Source organism: Ambystoma mexicanum, chromosome 5q (genome assembly GCF_040938575.1).
Source record: "Ambystoma mexicanum isolate Mex_15411 chromosome 5q, UKY_AmexF1_1, whole genome shotgun sequence".
NCBI classification, from domain to species: domain Eukaryota; kingdom Metazoa; phylum Chordata; class Amphibia; order Caudata; family Ambystomatidae; genus Ambystoma; species Ambystoma mexicanum.
In genome coordinates, this window is record NC_090933.1 from 1,152,007,685 (window position 1) to 1,152,029,963 (window position 22,279).

Here is a 22,279-nt window from a genome sequence, read left to right on the forward strand (position 1 = left end):
GATTTGATAGGTCAATAGATTCTTTGGTCCCTGATTTGGGAAGGGATAGTGTGTCAGAGTGATGTCATTTTTATGACCTGCAGAAATGACACTCCCCTGGTCAATGTGCACACAAATCTATTCCTGATCCAAATACATATTTCCCAGGTACACAGTTGTTTGACATCACATACACACATCATATATTACTAAAGATAGTCTCTGTCCCGACTCTGGCGTTTCTAGGAGCTTGCATTCAAAAATGGCAACTTATTTTCGATTTTAGTGGGTTTTGCAACATTGGTTTTTCATCAAAAATCATACAAAGGTACATTTCCCTTCCGCATATATCCCAGTAACTTTCCATGTCTCTAGCTCAAATACAGTGTCTACAATATTCATAATTAGTGGGGTTTTGCCCCAGAACATGGTACAAATCAGAGTTTGGACTCAAATCGTGAGGGCGTTTTCCATACTAAGACTCTCAAAGTTGTACATTCCTGACATTTGGTTACAATAAGTTATCACTGTTTCTATGAAATATATAATTGTTGCAATTCAACTCCCCAAAGTGTTTGGGTCCGCCTCCAGAAGTCTGGGTGGGTCAGTGATCACATGTCTCTCCTTGCTGGCAGAGGGCTGTTGACAGGAAACACTCAAAATTAACATACCCCATTCAACTGAAAGAGCCTTTTGTGTGGGCTCCAGCAGGTTGCCTGGAAGTCTCTCCTCAATAAATCAACAGGGTCATGTGATATCCTGCCTCCTGGTATGGGAATCTCTGAGGTGTTAAGGTTTCCCAGCCTCTTGGCCTCTGGGAACAGCAGGTGGCTAAGATTTTCAATTAACCAACATGCTTTGAAGTCCCTGTTGACTCAGGTCCCTTTGTCAGCCAGTTCTCCTGTCAGAGTTTAGACCGCTAGCGCCGTCTTGGGGAATTTGTCCATACTGCATCCATTTTTGAGTTGTCTTGAATTTGACAGGAGATTTTTGCTATTGTTCTGATAGGCATCCTGACATTAGAGTGGTTATGTGGAACCCCCCCACAAGAAGGTTGAATCTTTAGAGTGGTCTTGTGCCAACTGCGCAGTTCTCCTGAATTCTGGCGTGAATGTGGGCGGCGATAGCTCATCCCCACATCCACCCAGTCTATTGATTTAGTTTGTTCTGGGATAGAATAATGGGCGGCGACAGCTCATCCCCACATCTACCCAGTCTATTGATTCAACATGGGTCAAAACCCTTCACAAACCCCCCCCGCCCGACTACGCTTTGCTTCAAGTCGAGGGGAAGTCGGGTGCAAAGGAGGTGTTGAGCCCTTGCGCTGGTATGTCCACATTATCTTCTTCCAATTCTGTAGATGGCACAGTTCAGCATCTTTTCCTCCACCCAGTTGGATCGATCGGTTCTCCTCACCGGTCCTGATGGGAATATTCGACGGTACCCCGGGCCCCTTGGGTCTCTGCTCCCGGTCCCCGGTCGTCCTCCTTGGTCCGTCTCCATGGTTTCCTCTCTCCTAGGATGATAAAGCAAAAGCGGCAATACACATTCCTAGACATTTTTCCACCACTATTAATGGTGTGGCAAACATGTACATTTTATACATCCGAATGCATTTTGCAGTCTGATTTTAAAAACAATATATAACAGGGAACATTTGCATTACGTTACTATATTTTTGATATGTGGAATATTTTAGAGTTTGAACTGACTTACTCTGGAGCGGCCCCCTTTGGTATTGCAGAGGACTCCTCCAGTTGCTGCAGGGTGTGCCTGGGATGGCAACACTTTAGCTGATTTATATATACCCACTTGTCTTCCCCCTCTGCCAGACTACCTTTGGGGATGTGGATCTTATACGCTACAGGGGAGATCTTGTCTATAATTTCAAATGGTCCCTTCCATGTAGCCAAAAATTTTCGCTGTTTGGCCTGGTTCCTTTGGAAATTGTATAGATAGACCCGGTCCCCCACAGTATATTCCTTCCTGGTGGTCTTCTTGTCGTAGTGGGTTTTCATGCTATCAGCTGATCTTTCTAGAGTCCGCTGAGCATAGGCAAAAGCATATTGGAGGTGTTTCCTTAAATTTTCCACATACTCATGAGTTGTGGAGGCATTTATCAGTGTCTGCTCCTGGGTCCTGTAGAGCAAATGCTGAGGAAGCACCATCTTGCGTCCAGTCATCAACTCAAATGGTGACATTTTAGTTGCAGATGAAGGGGTAGATCTGATGGCCATTAGGACCAGAGGTAATCGGATATCCCAACTTGGCCCAGAATCCGCCACAAACTTTTTTAATATGCTCACAATGGTTCGGTTGTATCTCTCCACTGCTCCGGAAGAAGCTGGCCTGTAAGCAATATGTAGCTTCCTTTTGACCCCCAGTATCTCCCACATCTTTGTCATTACTTCACTGGTGAAATGGCTACCCCTGCCTGACTCAATCCTTTGAGGTAGACCAAAACGGGAAAAGATGTGGTTAATCATCAGGGCAGCTGCTGTTTCTGCCTTGCAGTTTGGGGCCGGGAGACATTCCACCAACTTGGTAAACAAGCATGTAACGGTCAACATGTACTTGTTTCCTCTAGGCGAGCGAATTACAGGGCCTACAAATCTGACCATGGCAGTGTCATCCCCCTCTTTTGGAGAGGTGCACGGTGCGTGAGGGATGATGGCTGAAATTGTGCACACACAAGACACCCCTTCAAGTATTGGTCGAGGTCTTGCCCCATGTGTGCCCAGTATGCAACCTCTCTTAAGATTTCCAGTGTTGTATGAAACCCCCTCTGACCGGCGGTGGCCGCATCATGGGCGTGACTTAACATCAGGCTTCGGAATGAGGTAGGAACCACCCACTGATCATGGCCAGCTTGGGATTTCCTTACCAACAAACCGTCTTGGATTCGGAACATCTTTGGACATTTCATCAACACTCTTAGGTCCTCTTTCCCAATGTAATCAGTATCCGTCAGGGGGAAGTTCTCAGGTTCCTCAAGGTGTTGGTAAAACTTACCAATGATTGGATCCCCCTTCTGAGCTGTAATTAAATCAGCATCAGGGGTCTCCTTACTCCATTGTGCAGTTGAAAGATCATTGTGAGCATTTGTCTGGGACCTAGTGATTGCAGTGACCTGGATTTCCCCCAACAGGGACTCTATTTCTATTAGATCCCCTTGGATAGCCACGGTTTTGGCAAGCTGATCAGCTAAGTCATTTCCAATTTTGTCTGGTCCCTCTACTTTGGAATGACCCTTGATCTTTTTCCAGTAGATGGTCATCCCATTTGAGGTGACCAGATCATCAATGTTTTGAATTAACTTCCCATGTTTCAAGGGTTTGTTATTAGCACATAACATGCCTCCGGTTTTCCAATTAACCAGGTGCTTCACGAACCCGTTACGTACATAATCCGAATCTGTGATTATAACCAGTTCGTGGAGTTGATGTTGGACAGCAGTGAGGATGGCTTGATGCACAGCCATCAATTCGGCCACCTGACTACTTCGGGGACCAATTTTGTATCCAGCGGAGGGTTCTGGGGACTCATTCACCCATGCATTCCCTACGCCGGCCACCAGTTCTTTCTCCCCGTTGTTGTCAACATGGTAAGAGCATCCATCCACATAGACAGTGGGCATTCCCTCACACTTGTCTTCTTCAAAGACTTTGTGGGGGGAATTAAGGTATGCCTCCATGTTGTCCTTGATTTTTAGACTTTCGTTCTCGAGACAGTTTTCTCTGGCACAATCATGCAAGTCAGCCAGACCTTGCACGAGGGGACTCTTCTTGTTTCGGCCATATCTGATCTCCACAGGAAAGCCTTGCATTGACAGAATCCAGGAAGTAATTTGGGAATTACTCACATTTCCGGCCCGGATTCTGCCACTTTGGAGATATTGCAGAGGCTGGTGTGGAGTCTCCACTATGATGTGTTCCCCCTGGATAAACGGGAGGTAATTCTTCAATGCCCACACCGTTGCCAGGAGTGCCTTCTCACAATCGTTGAATTTTTCCTCCACAGAGGATAAAGTTTTGCTCGCATAGGAGATTACTTTATTGACCTTGTCATGCTTTTGGTATAATACTGCCGTCAAGCACGTATTAGAGAACCCTGTCTCCAGGAAGACCTCCTTGTTTCTGACAGGGTAAGCTAGGCAAGGCGCTTGTGAGAGGCTTCTTTTGAGTTGTCTTACTGCCTCAGATTGTTCTGGACCCCATTCCCATTTGACCCCCCTTCAAGAGATGAATCAGGGGTCTAGTGATCTCTGCGTAGCCTTCAATGAACTTTCTGCTGTAATTAGTCAGTCCAAGGATGCTCCTTAGTTCCCGCAGAGTTGTGGGGTCTCTCAGTTTCTGAAGTGCTTCCACTTTCTTTTCCTGGGGACAGAGACCCTGAGGAGTAATCTCATGCCCCAAGAAATTAACACGGGTTCTACACCAATGTGCTTTCTGAAATGAAAGTTTTGCTCCGGCGGCCCTCAACTGTGTCAGAACATAACGGATCTCCGCTATGTGTTCCTCCACAGATGAACTTTTGATGAGGACATCATCTACATACGCCAGGTTACCCCTCGCACCCAGGTCGGGCATGGCCTTATGTAGCAAAATGTTGAATTCATTGCAGGAGTTGAGGTATCCGAAGGGAGTCCAGGTCCATGTGTACTGCTGGCCCCCAAAGGTAAAAGCCAGTTTGTATTCGTCCTCCCTACTGACAGGCACAGTCCAGTATCCATTGGTCAGGTCTATTGCTGTGAATACCTGTGACCCCTGAATCTGGGCCAGCCCTTGGTCAATGTAGGGAAGAGGCCATCGGGAAGTATGGACGCGTTTGTTGAGCTCCCTAAGGTCGGCACAGAGTCTCTACTGGCCGTTTGGCTTCAATATTCCCAGCACCGGATTATTGAAAGTGCTGTGGACTGGACGGATTATTCCCCGGGACTCAAGGTTCTTAATTATTTCAGTAAGGGACTCCATGGATGCGAGAGGCAAGCGATATTGCTTCACAAACACTGGAGTCATGCCAGGGTCTGTGGGAATTGTTGTCGTGTGGATGTCGGTGTGACCACAGTCATATGAGTCTACCGCAAAGAGATCTTGGAAATCCAAGAAAACTTGTTACAACTCTTGCTTCTGTTCCAGAGTCACGCAGGCATCAGCTAGGTTGACCCTCTCTTCCACCATCTGCCTGAAGCCTGGAAAGACTTCTGGTTTGGTTATGTCAGCGGCCTCCTCCAGCTGGGTGGAGAAGTCCCTGGTCAGAGTGCTGATTTGGACTGGAGGCTTCAGGTGGGAAAGGCAGCCCTTATGGACCTGGAAAATCACCTCATCCCTCCTGAAGTCACAAGTCACATCTTCCTTACCATAAAGGCAAGAAGTGTACACCAGGAAGTTCCCCCCATGGCGGTTGAAAATCCTGTCTTGTGTTGTGTTGTCATCACTGTCACTGTCAAAACAGTCCTTGGGGATTGGTCCTAACAGTTCATTTCATAAATCAATGGAGAAATGTCGGTCATCAACCGCCATTCCAATAATGGTGCATGCGGCTAGAGTAATACTCTTTAAGTCGCTGTTATCCACCTCTGTTGGAATGGTGTCATGTTCTATGTTGACTAATGGTGTTGGGTTTACCCCTAACCCTTGCTGTTGAAGAGAAGCATTTAGATGAATATAAGCATCAGGGTTTTTCAATTTTTGTCCTCTTTTAACTTTCACTTCCAGGGAGAATTGTCGGGTCCTTTCTGGGATGGTGACTTCCTCTTTGAGCTGAATTTCAACTGCATAAGGTAGCAATTAAGCTGACCTAAATGCTTTTTCTGGATCATCAAAGCCCATGGGATTATCTGCTAATCGGGACCAAGCTTTGAAGTTTATTAGGTCCAAACTAATGGCAAAGCGATTGAGGATGTCACTGCCTAAGTAAAAGGCGGCAGTGACGTCTCACACGACCCAACAATTATGGACTATGCTCTTGTTGCCAATGGAGATTTTGAGCATACACGTGCTTGGCAGGAGATGTTTGGAATTAGGTGCTTCCAGATCCATTTCCCAAGTGTCTATCAGTTTGAATGTGGGAATGGCTGGATCTTTTGGGAGTTGGTGGATCATGGCTTCGCTGATGAAGCTCTTACCGTTGTCCACACACACTCGAGCGAGAACAGAGTCCTTCCCATCATTTAACTGAACAGGGATGAACAACTGATCTCCAATTTGCTGAATATCAGCCAGGCTCTGAGCTGATTTCACCTCTTTCTGGACTATAGGAGTGGGAGTGTCTGATTGTGGATTGGTAAAGAATTTCAGAGTGTTTCCTTCCAGTGTGGAATACTACCTTAAACTGGAAGGAAGGTTGATTTTCAGAAATAGGGAGGACCCCCCATCACAAGTCTGTTGTCCTACTGCTATTACTGTCACGTCTGGAATCTGGTTGTTCTGGAAGTGAAATTCTACTTGGCCAGATTTTTGTTCAACCATGTGGCAGGTGCCATTTAAACTAACATGGTTGACACTCTGTTTTAATTTTATTGGTCGGCTAGTCTGGGTCCAGAGGACATTGTTTACACAATCTATTAGGGGTGACAACCTTCTCAGGAGGTCGTTCCCTAGTAAACAAGGGGTGCCCTCTGGAGTCACTACTATGACCGAGTGTTTCACCTTGTGTCGCCCAATTTTAATGTCCAAGTCTGCAGTCCCTTCGACGGGAATTTCCAGTTGTCCAGGAAGAGAGGTGAGAGGAATACGGTACTTCTCCCCCCTTCCTGCATTTAGTTCATCAAAGGCCCTTTTGGACAGAAGGGTAGCTTGGGATCCAGTGTCCACCAGTGCCAAAATTGTACCCTGCCCCTGTCCTTGTACCGGGGCATAGTATCTTCCCTCCTTCTCCTCAAGGGGGCACAGATAATGCACGTTTTTGGACAACTGGTGGGCCAATTTTCTGGTTTTGGACATTGCAAGCAAAGAGATTTGGGCAAAATTCTGTGGAGAGCCTGGGAAATCTGAAAGAAAAAGTTGGCAACTGGAAATGGTTTCGGGTTCTTGGCCGCCCCCCCGCCTTTTTGGAGGCAGTCATCAGGATGGGTTTGACCCATGGGATTTTGGTATTGTCGGTTCTGGGATGAGATGATGGGCGGCGGTAGCTCAGTCTCCACATCTCCCCAGTCTGAATTGGCATCCCTTGGGACCCATTTTTCCTTGGGAGGAGTTCCCCCATCTCTGAAGTAGAAGATCCTTTTCCCAGGATCTTCTGAGGATCCCTCTCCCTCAAATTGGAAGACCTGTACCTCCTCCACAAAGTGGGTCTGTTTGGGTCCTTTGTTTCTCCTACCCCCCTCTGCTCCTTGGGAGGCAGGCTTTCAGGGGCAGGAGATTTCGTTTCCGGTTCCTGGTTTTCCAGGGGCTGTTTATAAGTTGGGAAGGAAGCTTCCGCCAAGGCTTTACGCCCCCTTCCCCTTGTGCCTCCTCCCTGGGAACCGGTGGGTTATCGGGGTGCTGCCCCCGTCATTGTTCTGGAGCACCAGGTCCAGAGTTTGGGGCATTCTGCGGTGGCATGCTCATCTGAGGGTTCTGTAGAGCCCTCAGTATGTGACCCAGATCCCGTGCCATATTTTGGACCTGGCGCTCTAACTGGGTAACCCGCTCAGGCTGATATGGGGCTCTATTTTCTTCCCTGGGCCTATCCCTTCTCTGGTAATACCCTGGGTTGGGAAGATTGTGGGACCCCTCCACCCTTGGCCCCCCCTCTCCTGGATTAGGTTTTCTGGGCTCAGGGAATTGGGGAAAGAAGGATGGATGATTTTGGGGCTGGAAATTGGGTGGATACCTGGGGAAAAAGTTCTGCCCAGGATTTGGTGAATTTCTGCCCTCCTGGGGGAAGTTAGGAGGGAAGTTCCCTGGGTCAGGTGCTTGGCTCGATCCCCCCCCTTGGGCTGGAGGAGTCGACACATAACCCAGGATTGGTCGGTTTCCCTTGTAGCAGGGACTTAGATAATCAGGGGAGCGAGGGACCCCATTTGTGGGACTACCTCCTCGACTCCCTGTCTGTGACTGGCCCGAGGGCCTTCTGGGCTGTGAATTATTTGGTGCAGGCAGTTTTTTAGGCCCCCCCATCTCCAAAGCTAAAACGAGGGTGACCTTTACCTCGGCCACCTTGAAAGCAGCAGGGGTGCTGTTGGTTTTGGGGGTTTTTCGGCGCATTATTTTTATTTTCTATGGGCTTCTGCACCTCATAGATCCGGGTAGCCTGTTCAATGACCCAGTCTAGTGACCTCTTCTCGTGAAAATCTCTCACTAGCTGGGTCATGATGTATTTGGGCAAGGCATGGAAAAAAGTATTAACAAACTCTTTGTGGTCTGTGCAAAACCACGCTTTAACTCCTGCACAAATTCTTGTGGGGCCTGATCCTCCCCACTTTGCAAATTGTAGGCTGCCTTGCGAGCCTCTTGAGGATTTCTATGAACAGAAAAATGTTTCAAGATGGCCACCCTATATGTGGACCATCTTGAATGGTTTTGGTCCTCCAGCCCCGCAAAGAAACTGGAGTATTCATGGGAGAATGTCCATTTGACGTACTGAATGCAGCTACTGCTGTCCTTCAAATGGAAAGTCTCCATCATTTGCTCATAGAGCTCCAAGTGTTCCCAAACAGAATACTTGGCGTTCTTATGATAAGGCGTGATGACACTCCTTATTGCCTTTATTTGTTTCAATGGGTCCTTAAGCAAGGCCCTTTTTGCCTTATTGGCCTTTTTGGTTTGGGTAACCCTGGTCCATTCATCCTCCGACTCAGAAGCGCTGCTCCCAGAGGTGCCTGTCTGATCTTCCAGGTTTTCCTGGATTCTGCGAGCCTGGGAATGGCTGGCAGAATGTGGGGACCTGGTCTCCTGTGTCCTGTGATGCTCAGAGGAGTCTTCAGATCCCTCCTTGCTACCAGGATTTGATGGGTATCCCCCCCACTGACCTAAATGGGCAGAGGTTTTCAGGATGCCCTTAGTGGGCCTACTCTCCTGGGGTTCCCCACTAAATTGCACTGTGCTTGGGTGCCCATACCCGGATGCCCGCCCCTCCATTCCTGGGTGGTACTGGCCTATGAGCCCCATACTTTTAGCTGGATAGTAATCTGCCATCCCTGTGGCCCCATGCTCATGTGCGCCAGGGAACATGGGGGTGGCAGAGTCCATGGACTGGTAGAGGTGAAGGCCTCTGGCACTAGGGCTCCTGAGGTTATGCTCAGGAGTTTCTCTTTCCCAGCAAACCTCATCCCTATCCGCCCCTGCTCCCTGTTGCAATGCAAGAGCCTGCGCTTTCAGTTCCTCAGTTAAGGCCTTACTAGACTCTATCAGTCTCTCCTGCATCGCTACCTGTTGCTGGAGCCTATCATTGTGCTGGCAGAGAGCCTCATTCTCTCTATGTGCCTCCTGATTGGTCCTGGAGTACTGGGCCAGTCTTTGCTGCAGGAGGGTTACCTCCTGAGCTGTGTCCCTATTGGCCTGCTCCTTTCTTGCGGGAGCATCCTCCACCCTCCTGGTGTGCTCTAACAAATTCTGGTCTTCTTTTTGGAGGTCACCCAGTCCCTGGAGGGCCAGGTGATTTTCTTCCATTTTCCTTTTTAAGTGGCAGACTTCCTGGCCTAAGGTATCCCTTTCCTGACTAAGTGCCTGCATCTGTGCCGCCAGGTCGTCCCTTTGCCTTTGGAAGGCACCAGCTTTCTGGCGCTCCTGAACAAACTCTGCCTGGGTATCCAGGTCTTTCAGAATCAATTTATTGCTTTCCTCTTTCTCTCTGTCTAATCGAATTTGCAGGGTGGCTACCTGCTCTGTGCATGCCCTGTTGAAGTCCAGTTGTTGCATCTTTTTCTGGCTCTGCAGAAGGGAGTCCAAACCGTCTTAGTGCTCCTTCTGCAAAGCCAGCATTCTGGTATCCTGGTCTGTCTTTTCCTGTTGCAGAATATCCATGTCCTCTTTTATTTTAATGATATACTGCCTACTATCATTTTCTGACTCCTGGCTCCTCTGCAGCCTCTGCTCAGAAGAGACCAGGTCAGATTGGGCCTTTTCTAACGCCATCTGTTGCCTATTTGCCAGATCTTGGCCTTCAGCACATTTGTCCTGCATGACTTCCATATATAGATACAAATGTGCTGCTATCCTGGCAATCTTATTGTGTTCATCTTTTGCCTTAGGGGCCATATATAGTTTGTTCAGGGCCACATGTAGGGGACCCTGATCTCTCCATATATCTGACCCTGTTTCAGTGACCTGTTGCTCGATTGCCTGCAACCAGACCGCCTGGTCCTGATGAGTCCACTCACCTCTCACAAATAGCTTATGTAAGAGGTGCTCCCTTGCTATTTTCATATCTACCACGGTCGTCATGCTGGAGATTGATCTCCCTCCTGACTTACAACAGTTAGTATTTTATTTTGCAAAACAGACCGTTTCCTTAGAGCGTTCCTTTGAGGGGTGCTTTCACAGTGTAAAACAGCGTGGTGATCTAACCGGATATGTGTATCTGGTCAGTTGGCACACTGTATTAATCTGCACAAGTGGTAAATCTAACCCAGAATATCCCAGCTCCGAGCCCCCACTCTGTAAGCGGATTCAATTCAACACTACAGCTAAGTCAATGCCTAGTCTGGATGCTGATGGAAACCCTTATTTATATATTTTTATGGCAAGTTATAATCTGGATGATGAACCCTTGTATAACACCCCTCTCTGAGAATCCCCCTGACCCCACTGAGCCAAGAAGTAGATTTGTTTTGCAAATTTAAAAGGTTTATTTGGAAAATTAAACAATATATATATATCACACTTCTATAAATAAATTGATAATGGATAGTACACTTGTGAATATGAGCAGTAATCAGCAATAGGTAATCCTACAGTAGCACAATTCTTTACAATCAATGAGGAGTTAGTATAGGATGGATAAGGTAGCAAAAATACTTTTATGGTTTCAAGGGAAAAGCAATGAGGAATAAAATGCAGTACAGAAATACTTGATATGATTTTAGCAAAAGATAAAATAATCACTTTTTCTCTGGCAATTCACCCCCTCACCCTCTGTGCAATGTAAGAAATGGAAGGAGATGGAAAGAGGAGCACACAGTTCTCAGGAATGCAATCAAATACAATACGAAATTCAGTTCCCCCCCTGCAAGCTTAGAGGAAACAGGTAGAAGTTTGAAACACAGGCCCAAAATGCTTTTAAATGTGATGGCAATGGATGGGAAAATGTGCTAACTGATTTTAATTCCCTCTAGAGATTCAGGGTGAGTGAGAGATGCTTGTTGGTATGAGTTCAGGCTCACTTTAGCAATGCTCTATGAGTTGTTACCAGGTTGCAAACGGATTTTAACAAAGAGAAGAACGGAAAGCCTAGAATCACAGCTTTAAAATGAAAGTTAAATTTCGTTCCTAGCCCAAACGGTTCAAGACCTACGGACGATTTAATAAAGGTAGATTTTCGGATTTAAAGTAAAACTCAAAATGACAGGTGACAGTTTGCAGCTTTAGAATGATAGATGACAGCTCGCAGGTTTAGAATGACAGATGACAGGATTACTAGGAGGCAGTTCTACTTAGGTTAAAATAGTTTGGATTAGATTATTTTAACTAAGAGATTGGGTTCTGAACAGTTCTGGCGGATACTCACTCCTAATTTTGAAAAGAATGGGCCTCGTCACGGATCTGGTCAACTGGAATGGACTTCGGCGGTTCTGCTCACAGCGTCTGGGTCAGCTCTGCTCCACTGGTCTAGCCTCTCTGGATTCAGCGGCCTCTGGTTCTGGATACTGCTCTGCTTTCCGGTCCGGATCAAGTGGATTCTGGATGTAACACTGCTTTCTGGGTACTGGCAAGAGTTATTGGCAAAAGAATTCAGACAGCTCGCCCGGCTGTGGAATAGTTGCAAATGATTTTGAGGCCTGCTGACCAATACTTTTGCTTGCAGTGGGCCTTCTTGGTTCAAAGTTCTGTAGTCTCTGTTTAGCTTGGAAGTCTAAGTGTTGGATCTCTGGATGTGAAGTCGTCGGTCAGCATGCTCCGCAGCAAATGGAATTGAATGTCTCTACCTGTCCCAGCAGTCTCTTTTTATGTGTTTTGAAAATGGGTGTGTGCCTGGGCCCAGCTAAGCCTGCCCCTCTCTATTTGTCATTGGCCCAATTCTCCCCTCTCCCATGATTGGGGGAAGGAAATGGATTGTCATCATGATGAGGTCTGTTTATGGGTCAGAGGATCCTCCCCTGGTCAGTTTGCCCACAAATCTATATTTGATTCAAATACATCTTTCCCGATATACAATTTGTTGAAATTACATGTACACATTATATATTCCTTATGGTCCATGCTTGTCCGCCTCTGATCTTCCTGGGGGCTTGCATTAAAAAATGACAACATTTTGCGCTTTTTAACTGGTTTTGCAATATCGGACATTTACCCAAAATTACACACATGTGCGCAAGGAGTATGGACATTAATTGATGAAGTGTCAGATTTTTAACATGCGACATTTGGAGTGAGACCCTATTTTCCGCTAGCAACCCCCCAGAAAACACCACAGAGTCAAAATGTTCACAGAAAAATCACAAAAATAATGATATTACTTATATAATTCTGACAAGTCCGCACTATGAGTTATTTATCTTTTTAAAATTATGCCCTGGTCAAAAAGGGGTGTGGCTTCCCACACCACAGGGTGGAATAACTGGTTTATCCACTTCCCCCAAGCTCAGCTGCTAGCAGAGGCACTGCCCCTCCCAGTTTCCCCTAAGAGGAAGCCACTTTACGATGCCCCCAATATAAAATTTGCCTGAGTCAAGGGAGTTGCATTGTTCTGTTCCTTCCAGTTCCCAGGTGCTCCACCCCTAATCTAATCAGAGAGGTGAGAACTCCTTTTGGCAAGGGGCAGCAGGATGCAGCGAGGCCTGGGAAGAGTGGCTGAACAGGTTTCTCCTGTCGGGGGTAGTTGTCAGGCAGAATCCAGTTTCACTAAGCCAGGTTTCAGCTAAATGTCACTTATTGTTCCCAGTTTTCTACATTCAAATCAAACTGACAATTTGTACCTATACATTAAATAATTACTTCCTTCAAGTCATTTCAGAATATGGTTTTACATTCTTCCACCTCTTAGCAAGTCTTTCCTTGGTCTGGTTTTGTTTCATTTGTGCAGTTTTACACAAAAGTCTGGTGGTTTTAAAACGCCGGCTTTCTGATAGTGGTGAGTACTGGTAATGCAACCATTTTTGGGATTAAGAAAATGAATTCCCCACAGTTCTGAGTTGCTTTTTTGGCAATCAGCATTGCCATTCCCAATGGTTTCAGGCTACTGTGTGTGTAGCCCAATGGTGGTTTTAGGCAGTGCCCTCCTGTGCTCACAACATAGGCAAAAATGGGTGGCAGCCTATTCTTCATGTTTTCCCTGTGCACTCTCTGGGGAGTTCTGGCCAACATGATGTTTTCCATGCCAGTACTGCACAGTTTTATTGTAGGGCTTGGATGCATGGGTAAAAACATCCCACAGGCACACAGTAAAAGTGCTGGTAATAACGTTATTAAGGCATTTTTATCAGACCGGCCAACTACAACTTACCGGTGGGGATGGAGGATATTTACCTCCAGCTTAATCCAACCCCTACTGGATAAAAACTGCTGCTATTACTGTGACCGTAATACCGGCAAAACCCTGCCATGGAGTTCTATCAGACTCCATGGAATGAGGATTTAACAGCATTTTCGTCAGTTGGTATCTGCCGGTAGTTCCAGCAGACCAGGTGCGGAAACAGAAATTCTGTTTGGGATACCACCAAACTTGGAATGAGGATATATTTCTTTTAAGCGACATATGACCACGAGCGACCACGACCCAATCTCTCTGCCCCTTATAGATGATCGCTATACTTTCCCAAGGATGGACGGCCCAAATCAAAAATCAAATAGAACATCTGGTATAATTATGACCAATAATAGGATTTATTTATTTATTTTGGATTTCTAAAACGCACTACAACCCTTGGGCAACAAGGCACTGTAAGAATATGAAAGAAGGCTTACTTCGGGGTTACAGGTGAGCGGCCCCAGTTGGACAACAATTGCTTAGTTACAAAAGTATAGGTATGTGAACAACAGAGTGCAAGGGCACGAACAGGTAAGAAAGGGAGGCCGTCAGATAAAGAGGCTGGTTTTTAGAGCCTTACGGAAGGCTACATGAGATGCGATCCGTCTGATTTGGGCTGGGAGGGTGTTCCAGTATGTCGCTGCCATGGTTGGGAAGCTGGAACCACCGGCTCGCACTCTACGTGTGGGAGGGACAATGATGCGATTGGCATAGGCAGTCCTGGACGGTCTAGAGGCAGTTTGTCTGATGATCCTTTGAGCTAGATAGGGGGGGGCTAGTCCATGAAGACATTTATGTGTGAGTGCCAGTGCTTTAAAGGCACCTTATATCTTTATTTATTTATATATTGAGGAGGAACAATGCTCTTTTGAACACAAAAGAACATACAATTGATAAGAAATCAGATTTGACAGGAAGCAGTGAGCTTCTTACAATGGGTGAGTTTGAGGGACATTCTGACCAGGTTGTGGACGGATAAATGAAACAGTCACCGGGGAAAATACATAAGTAGACATACATAGATCAAGGACAATGAACATTGGACATTGGACATTTTTAAGTGCAGGGAAGCGCTGCGGCCAGCGGTGGGCAGGATGTAACTGTTAGGCGGAAACCTGTGGAGTTCCCTCTGGGACCACTGCAAAAGATTTAGGACTACAGGTGTTTGGCAGTAAACCCACTTGGTAGCAGTCTGTATCACGCAGATTCACTTGGTAGCTGTGGCTGAGCAGTCAGACTTCCCTCAAGAAGAGTTAGGCAGTATGTGGAGTATACAAAAATAGGGCAATTTACACAGTAGAACAAGCAAACACGGAACAGAGCTTCGGTGTAAAGATATATAGTAATTTATTTATAAAAACACATCTATGGAAAACACACTGGCACTAATACGGCAAACAACTTCAATCACAATTACTATAAGTAAATCAATCCCCCTAACAATAGTTCGACAAGTCTAGGTTCAACAGCACCACTTATTAGCAGACAGAGGTGAATGCTTTAACCTAGATGGCACTCTAGTATTCGTTAGGACGGGAGAGAAAAGGCAGGGTATGAAATCAACTCGGTACCAACACTTTTACGAACAAATGCAAGGTAAGTAAGGCAGGGTCTACTGTAGATCGCAAAGTTCAGAGGCCAGGCCCACTCGGAGAGAGGCAAGGCGATATGTCCCAAAAAGTATCACAGTGGGAATGCACTTTGAGTCTTTGGCGCAAATTGTCACAGAAAGATTGGACCAGTTCAGAACAGAAAGTTAAGAATGCTTGGAGGCGACCCAATGTAGAGGCGAGGATTAAGACACCTCACTCTAACCGGCACAAGGGAAGCCAGGCGGACACGGTACCTTGTATGTGGAGAGACACCTCCGGCGGGGCAGTTGTTCCTGGTGGTGGATGCAAGTCGGGGCTTTGCCAAGAGAAGCGATGCTCTCGTCGTCGAAGGAAAGTTGAAGATCGTTGCACCACCAGGGAAGAGACCAGCCGCGGAGTGCTCCGTCACAAGGCACCACCTTTTGGTCGCGGTACGGGTTAGTGGCTATCCGGTTGCCGGGGTGCTCAGCACGGGCAATTCGACCACTATGCCCTGGAAGCGAAGAAAAAGCAAAGGGGACTGGTTGTTCCCACCAGTCAGGGGAAGAAGACTCTCCAGCCGGGAGATCTCCTCTGTCGTTGGGAAGTGGTGAGTCGGTTCAGCAGGGCTCCACCGGAGGTGTCGTCGTTGCAGGTCGACTCAGCTTTACCCTTGTCGGATTCTGAGGTCCTGTGGCGACTTTCTGAAGATCCAGTCCCAAAAGCCCTGCTTTTATGCAGAAAACCCCCATTCATTCAGCCTAGCTGTCAATCAAAACACGCTAAGTGGTGAGCGGGGGTGGCTCACCACTTGGGCCAATCACACCAGAGGGTGACTTGAGTTGGCAAGGCAACTCAGTCCAGCGTGCCTAAACCCCCTCCCACTCCCCCTGAGGTACCAAGACAGAATGGCACCACTTTCGAGGGCCTCTGTGCAGAAGCCCGCCAAAAGTGGAACAAAGGGCTCAACCTTTGGTTTAGGAGTCACAGAGACGAACACAGACGCCATTTTAAAAACCGAGTTCTGGCAGAAAATACCAACCGATAGATTTATTTAAGATAAATAAACCGGTGGTATGTTAGAGATTAACGAGAAAAAGTATTAACCTCCAACAATGGGAAGAATCCCATAGGGTTATATTCGGGGTCGAATATAACGAGTAGTTTCCACTGCCACCAGCCAAAACTCGACGAGGGGGGACGGGACAGTGCCCCCTCGAATAACAGACCCAGGGGTAATCGAATTACCCCTACTAGCACGTCCACAATAGGATGGTTTGTACTAGTTCTGTTAGTAAATTTAGGTCTAGTAAAGCCAATGGTGACTTTACATGCCCTGGGAGACAGTAGTCAGTCCCAGGGTATGGAGTCTATGGTGGGGATCCTCTAGGACGCCCCAGTGTTACGGCACGGAGGGTGCGGTGTAACACACATAGAAAAACATATGAGACCCTATGGAGTAAAAGACCCCATAGCCTATAGAACAGATTGACATTCAAAGGAATTAACCACATTCATGTCCAAGAGTGGGAGAAAAAGAGTCTCACTCTTGGCAGGATGGAAAAAAAAACTCCAGAAATCCAGCAAAGCTGCTGGGGGACTCACTATGTTAGGAAATTCAGCCTAAACAGAGAATTCTCCCTAACACTCGCCCCCCCCCCCCCCAGACTAAGGGACATGAGGATTTAATCCAGTCTTGGATGAATCTCATACCTCTAGTCGATGACATACATCCTAGAGAGACCATCAGCATTTTGGTGGTGACACCCTGACCTGCGCTCAATGGTGAAATCAAACCCTTGCAGGCAGATCGACCATTTCAGTAGTTTTGGGTTTTCCCCTTTCATTTGCATTAACCATCTCAAGGGTTGGTGGTCAGTCTGAATGACAAAAGTAGAACCATACAAGCTTGGCCTAAACTTCTTCAGAGCCCACACGATAGCAAAGCATTCTCTTTCAATTGTTGCCCACCTTGTTTCAGGATCCTTCAGCTTGCGGCTGATGAAGCAAACGGGGTGCTCCCTACCTTTCCCATCCAGTTGACTGAGTATGGCACCTATTCCTACATTTGAAGCATCTGTCTGCACAATGAAAGTTTGGTGGTAATCAGGAGCTCTGAGTACAGGGGCTTGGCAAAGAGCCTTTTTCAGGTTTTCAAAAGCCTGATTGCACTCCTCGTTCCATCTAACCTTTTTAGGAAATTTGGGAGAGGAGATGACATTCAGAGGAGAAGCTATGGTCCCATAGTTCTCAATGAAATTCCTGTAATACCCAGTGAGGCCTAGGAAGGCTCTCACTTGGGTCTGAGTAGTAGGTGTTGTCCAATTTTGCACAGCTTCAATCTTACTGAGCAAAGGCCTTATTTCTCCACCTCCTACCTCATGTCCAAGATAGACTACCTTACTCTGTCCAATTTGACATTTACTCGCCTTTATGGTCAGATTGGCTCGTCCAAGAGCCTGCAAAACATCTCTCAGGTGGGTTACATGTTCTTCCCAGGAATTGCTGAACACTGCTATGTCATCCAAGTATGCCATGCAGAAGTCCTCCATCCCATTCAGAACCTGGTTTACCATCCATTGAAATGTAGCAGGTGCATCTTTCAATCCGAAAGGCATTACCTTAAACTGGTATAAGCCAACAGGGGTAGAAAATGCAGTTTTCTCCTTGGCATGGTCTGTCAGGGCTATTTGCCAATAGCCTGACGTCAAGTCAAATGTGCTGAGGAACTTGGCTGCGCCAAGTTTATCCACCAACTCATCTGTTCTTGGCAAAGGGTGGGCATCAGTCTTGGTGACTGCATTAAGAGGTCTATAATCCACGCAGAATCTAAGTTCTTTAGATCCGGCCTTTGGTACTAACACAACTGGGCTAGACCATGGACTAGTAGAGGGCTCTATTACCCCGAGATCCAGCATCTTGCTGACCTCACCTTTGATGTGGGTTTGTACGTTTTCTGACATTCGGTATCCTCTGCTTTTGACTGGCAGACAGTCACCAGTGAGTATGTCATGCTGGCCCCAAGGGGTCGAGCCTGGTGAAAGCGAGAACAGAGAGGCAAACTGATTCAACATAGATTTGCACTCTTCTTGTTGCTCAGGTGTCAGATTTGAAGAGAGATTTACTCCTTCAATGTTTTCATCTAAAGGTAAGCCTCTGAGGAGATCCGGAAGAGCTTCACTCTCTTCTTCTTCCTCTGATGATGCTAGAAGCAACGCTCCTACATCAGGTCTTGTGACATACGCTTTGAGTTGGTTGGTGTGGAAGATTGTCGGAGCCTCCTTGGGATTGCCCAAGTCCACCAGATAGTTGACCTCTCTGAGTTTACCCACAACTCTGAAGGGTCCCATCCATTTTTCTTGCAAGGCCCTCTGCCTTGTTGGGATCATAACGAGAACGAGCTGGTCTTGAGCGAACTCAACCATGTTAGCCTTTTGATCATGCCAGTGCTTGACCAATGCTTGTCCAGCTTTCAAGTTATCGCTTGCTTCTGTCATCATGTGCGACATTCTCCTCCGGAGACCTATCACGTTGTCAGTCACTCTGACTGGCTTGGGGGAAGGAGCACTCTCCAACCCCTCCTTAATCAGGGCCAATGGACCTCTGACGGGATGACCATAAAGGAGCTCGAAGGGAGAATAACCTACTTCCTCCTGAGGGACTTCTCTATAAGCAAAGAGAAGCATGGCAGTAGAAGGTCCCACTTTCGTTTAAGGGGTTCTTCTAAAGCACCTATCATGCTCTTCATGGTTCGGTTGAACCGTTCTACCAACCCATTGGTTTGGGGGTGGTAGGCTGTTGAGAACTTGTAAGTAACTCCACAGGTTTTCCACATGGCTTTCATGTAGTGGGACATAAAGTTTGACCCCCTGTCAGAGATTACTTCCTTAGGAAACCTGACCCTGGTAAAAATGCCAAGGAGGGCCTTAGCCACAGCCGGAGCTGCAACAGTCCTCATAGGAATTGCCTCAGGATACCTAGTAGCATGGTCTGCTACAACAAGTATAAACCTGTTGCCTGAGGAGGTTGGAGGATCAAGGGGACCAACAATGTCAATCCCTACTCTCTCAAATGGGACTCCCACCACTGGGAGAGGCACTAAAGGTGCCACATTCTTGGAGCCAACCTTACCAGAGGTCTGGCAGGTGTGGCAGCTCCTGCAGTGTTTTTCTACTTCGGCCCCCATCTTCGGCCAATAAAAGTAGAGCGAGAGCCTTTCTTTAGTCTTCTTGAAACTCAAGTGACCAGCCAAAGGAATCTCGTGGGCTAACTGCAAGAACTGTGGTCTGTTCTCTTGGGGTACTAGAAGTCGTTTGTAGTCTCCAGGTGCAGACTCGGTCGGTTCACTGTAGAAGAGGCCATCTTCCCAGTGCAACCTGTATTTCCCAGGCTCTTGCCCTTCAGCCTGAGCGTCTGCCTGGTGGCGAAGACCTTCCAGAGTTGGACATTCTCTCTGTCCCTTACTGAAGTCTGCCCTGCTGGGTCCACCTTCTGCCAGTAAAGACTGCAGCTCAGGATGGTCAACAGGATCCAGATCTCCAATGAGTTCCTGGCCTTCCATTAGCTCCTCTCCAGAGTCTAATTCTACCACACAGGGTTGTACCTCCCTCTCAGCCTCAGCTGGAGGGGGAGTTACGGGTGTAACTTTGGACAACCGCGGGGAAGTCCTTGTTGGCTGCACTGAAATGCTGGCTGCTGGTTTCGGTATAGAAGTCTTAGGGTTCCCTTTTGCTTCTGATTTCTTGGAGACAGCAGCCGACAATTCCAGTGGAGCAGGAGTTATTTCTTTCTTCAGAATCTCCTGGAGAGTACCGCGCATGGTCCTCTCCCTGGCAGGTCTGGTTAGCTCCTGTAACCGTTTACTAGGAGGTCTGGGGGGTATGCGACACAACTCCGAGAGTTTTCAAATCGTTACCCAACAGAACGCATCCTGGTACCTCACTCTGTATGCTGACAGGTATCTTCACAGTCATGTCGTTACACTGGATGAGAACTGGTAATTGGGGAAGCATCTGCACAGGCCCTTCAGCTAACTTGGTGAGGCATTTGGACGCCTTAGCAACATCCTCAGCCTGAAAAAAAGATTTATCCACCACAGTTATGCTGGCCTCAGTGTCCCTAATGGCAGGAGTCTCCTGACCATTCACCTGGACACTGTCCTTATAATACTCTTTAGTATTATCGGGGATAGAATTATAGACATCTAAATTCTGTTGTTCCCACAACCCCAGAGATACTAAAGAAACACTGGCTGAGACTCCAATGGGTTCATCAGCTAGCAGTAGAAAGTTTCCACTTGCCATTTGGACTTCCTCCTCTGGAGCGAAGGCTAAGGAGACAAGCTGGACCGCTGAAGGTTTACCCTTACATCTGGGATCTCCTTTCACGTGGTCAGTCGAGCCACAAACAAAGCATTTACCGAATGCTTTCTGGAATGGTGGCTTGTTCTGGCATCCTTCCGGTTTGGCACCAGAAGACACACTATTCTGCTGTGGTTTTCCTTGTGGCTTACCCTTCTGGTTTTGTTTGGGGCCCTCTGTGGAATTTGAGTTATTCGAATTCTCTTTTGAGTCTTTCTTAGGCTGCTTTCCCTCATCCTTTTTCTGAGTTGCCCCAGAATCCTTATGAGTAACCTTGTTGGCAACCCACAAGTCAGCAGCCTTAGCTAGCTCCCTGGAATCCAACTCCTTCGAATCAGTCAAGTGCTGTCTGAGCTCAGGAGAACAGGCATCATAAATAGACTCCAACATAAAAAGATTCTTCATACCCTCATAAGTGTTCACTTTGTAACCCTTAATCCATCCCTCTACGTTTTTCAACCCTTCACTCACCCAGGTAGCCCAAGGGGTACATCATGCTTTTTGAGGGTTCTAAACCTCTTAAGATACTGGGAAGGGGTCTTCTCGAACCTATCTATCAAAGCTAGTTTCACACTTTCGTAATCCTTCTTATCCACCTCCCCCAACTTCATTACCACATCAGTCGCAACAGGGGGAAGCCTAGAGAACAACCAGGGAAGTAACTCATTCCCTGTGATGCCCTGGAGCCCATGATTATATTCAAACAGTTTTAACCAATCCAACACATCCAATCTCGGTTCATACATACCCACTAATTCCTTAGGCATCCGGGGTCTTTTGGGACTTGAATTTCTAGAGGAACCAGAGGAGAGAGAAGCATTTTCAACAGATAACTTTTTCATCTCTAACTCATGATTAAGTTCTATTTCTCTGAGCCTTAACTCAGCTTGCTTCTGCTCAGCCTGGGCATTCATCCGTCTGAACTCTAGCTCTTGGTTTCTTTCAGATTGAGCTAAAAAACGCTATTCTAATTCGAGCTTCATTTTTTCAAGTTCAAAATAAGCAGGGTTACATGTGGGACCTGGTATGGGCCCCGTAGGTACAGTAGGTAAGGCAGACAGAGGCTCAGCGTGGCTAACCTCATTAGGTTCACTTTCCTCTTCTGACTCTTTATCAAGACTTTGATTCAGATCAATACCATCACTGTTTTCTACATTCGCTGGAGAAGTTGGTTCCTCTGAACCAGTACCCAGACTTTGGTTTTCCAGCAGTCTCGCTATCAGTTCTACTTTCTTGCCTCTTACAGAAAGATTCTCTTGTCTACAGAGAGCTCGTAAACTCTCAGTATTTCCACCTGACAAGGTCTCTTGACTGTAAACTTCCATAGTAGACATGTTTTTGAAAGTTGCTTTTAGTGCTAAGCTTTGTGGTTAGTTATCCTAAAGTGTTGAAAAGCACTCTAAACTGTATACTCGATACAAATCCCACCGCTGTACACCAGTGTTAGGCGGAAACCTGTGCAGTTCCCTCTGGGACCACTGCAAAAGATTTAGGACTACAGGTGTTTGGCAGTAAGCCCACTTGGTAGCAGTCTGTATCACACAGATTCACTTGGTAGCTGTGGCTGAGCAGTCAGACTTCCCTCAAGAAGAGTTAGGCAGTATGTGGAGTATACAAAAATAGGGCAATTTACACAGTAGAACAAGCAAACACGGAACAGAGCTTCGGTGTAAAGATATATAGTTATTTATTTATAAAAACACATCTATAGAAAACACACTGGCGCTAATACGGCAAACAACTTCAATCACAATTTCTATA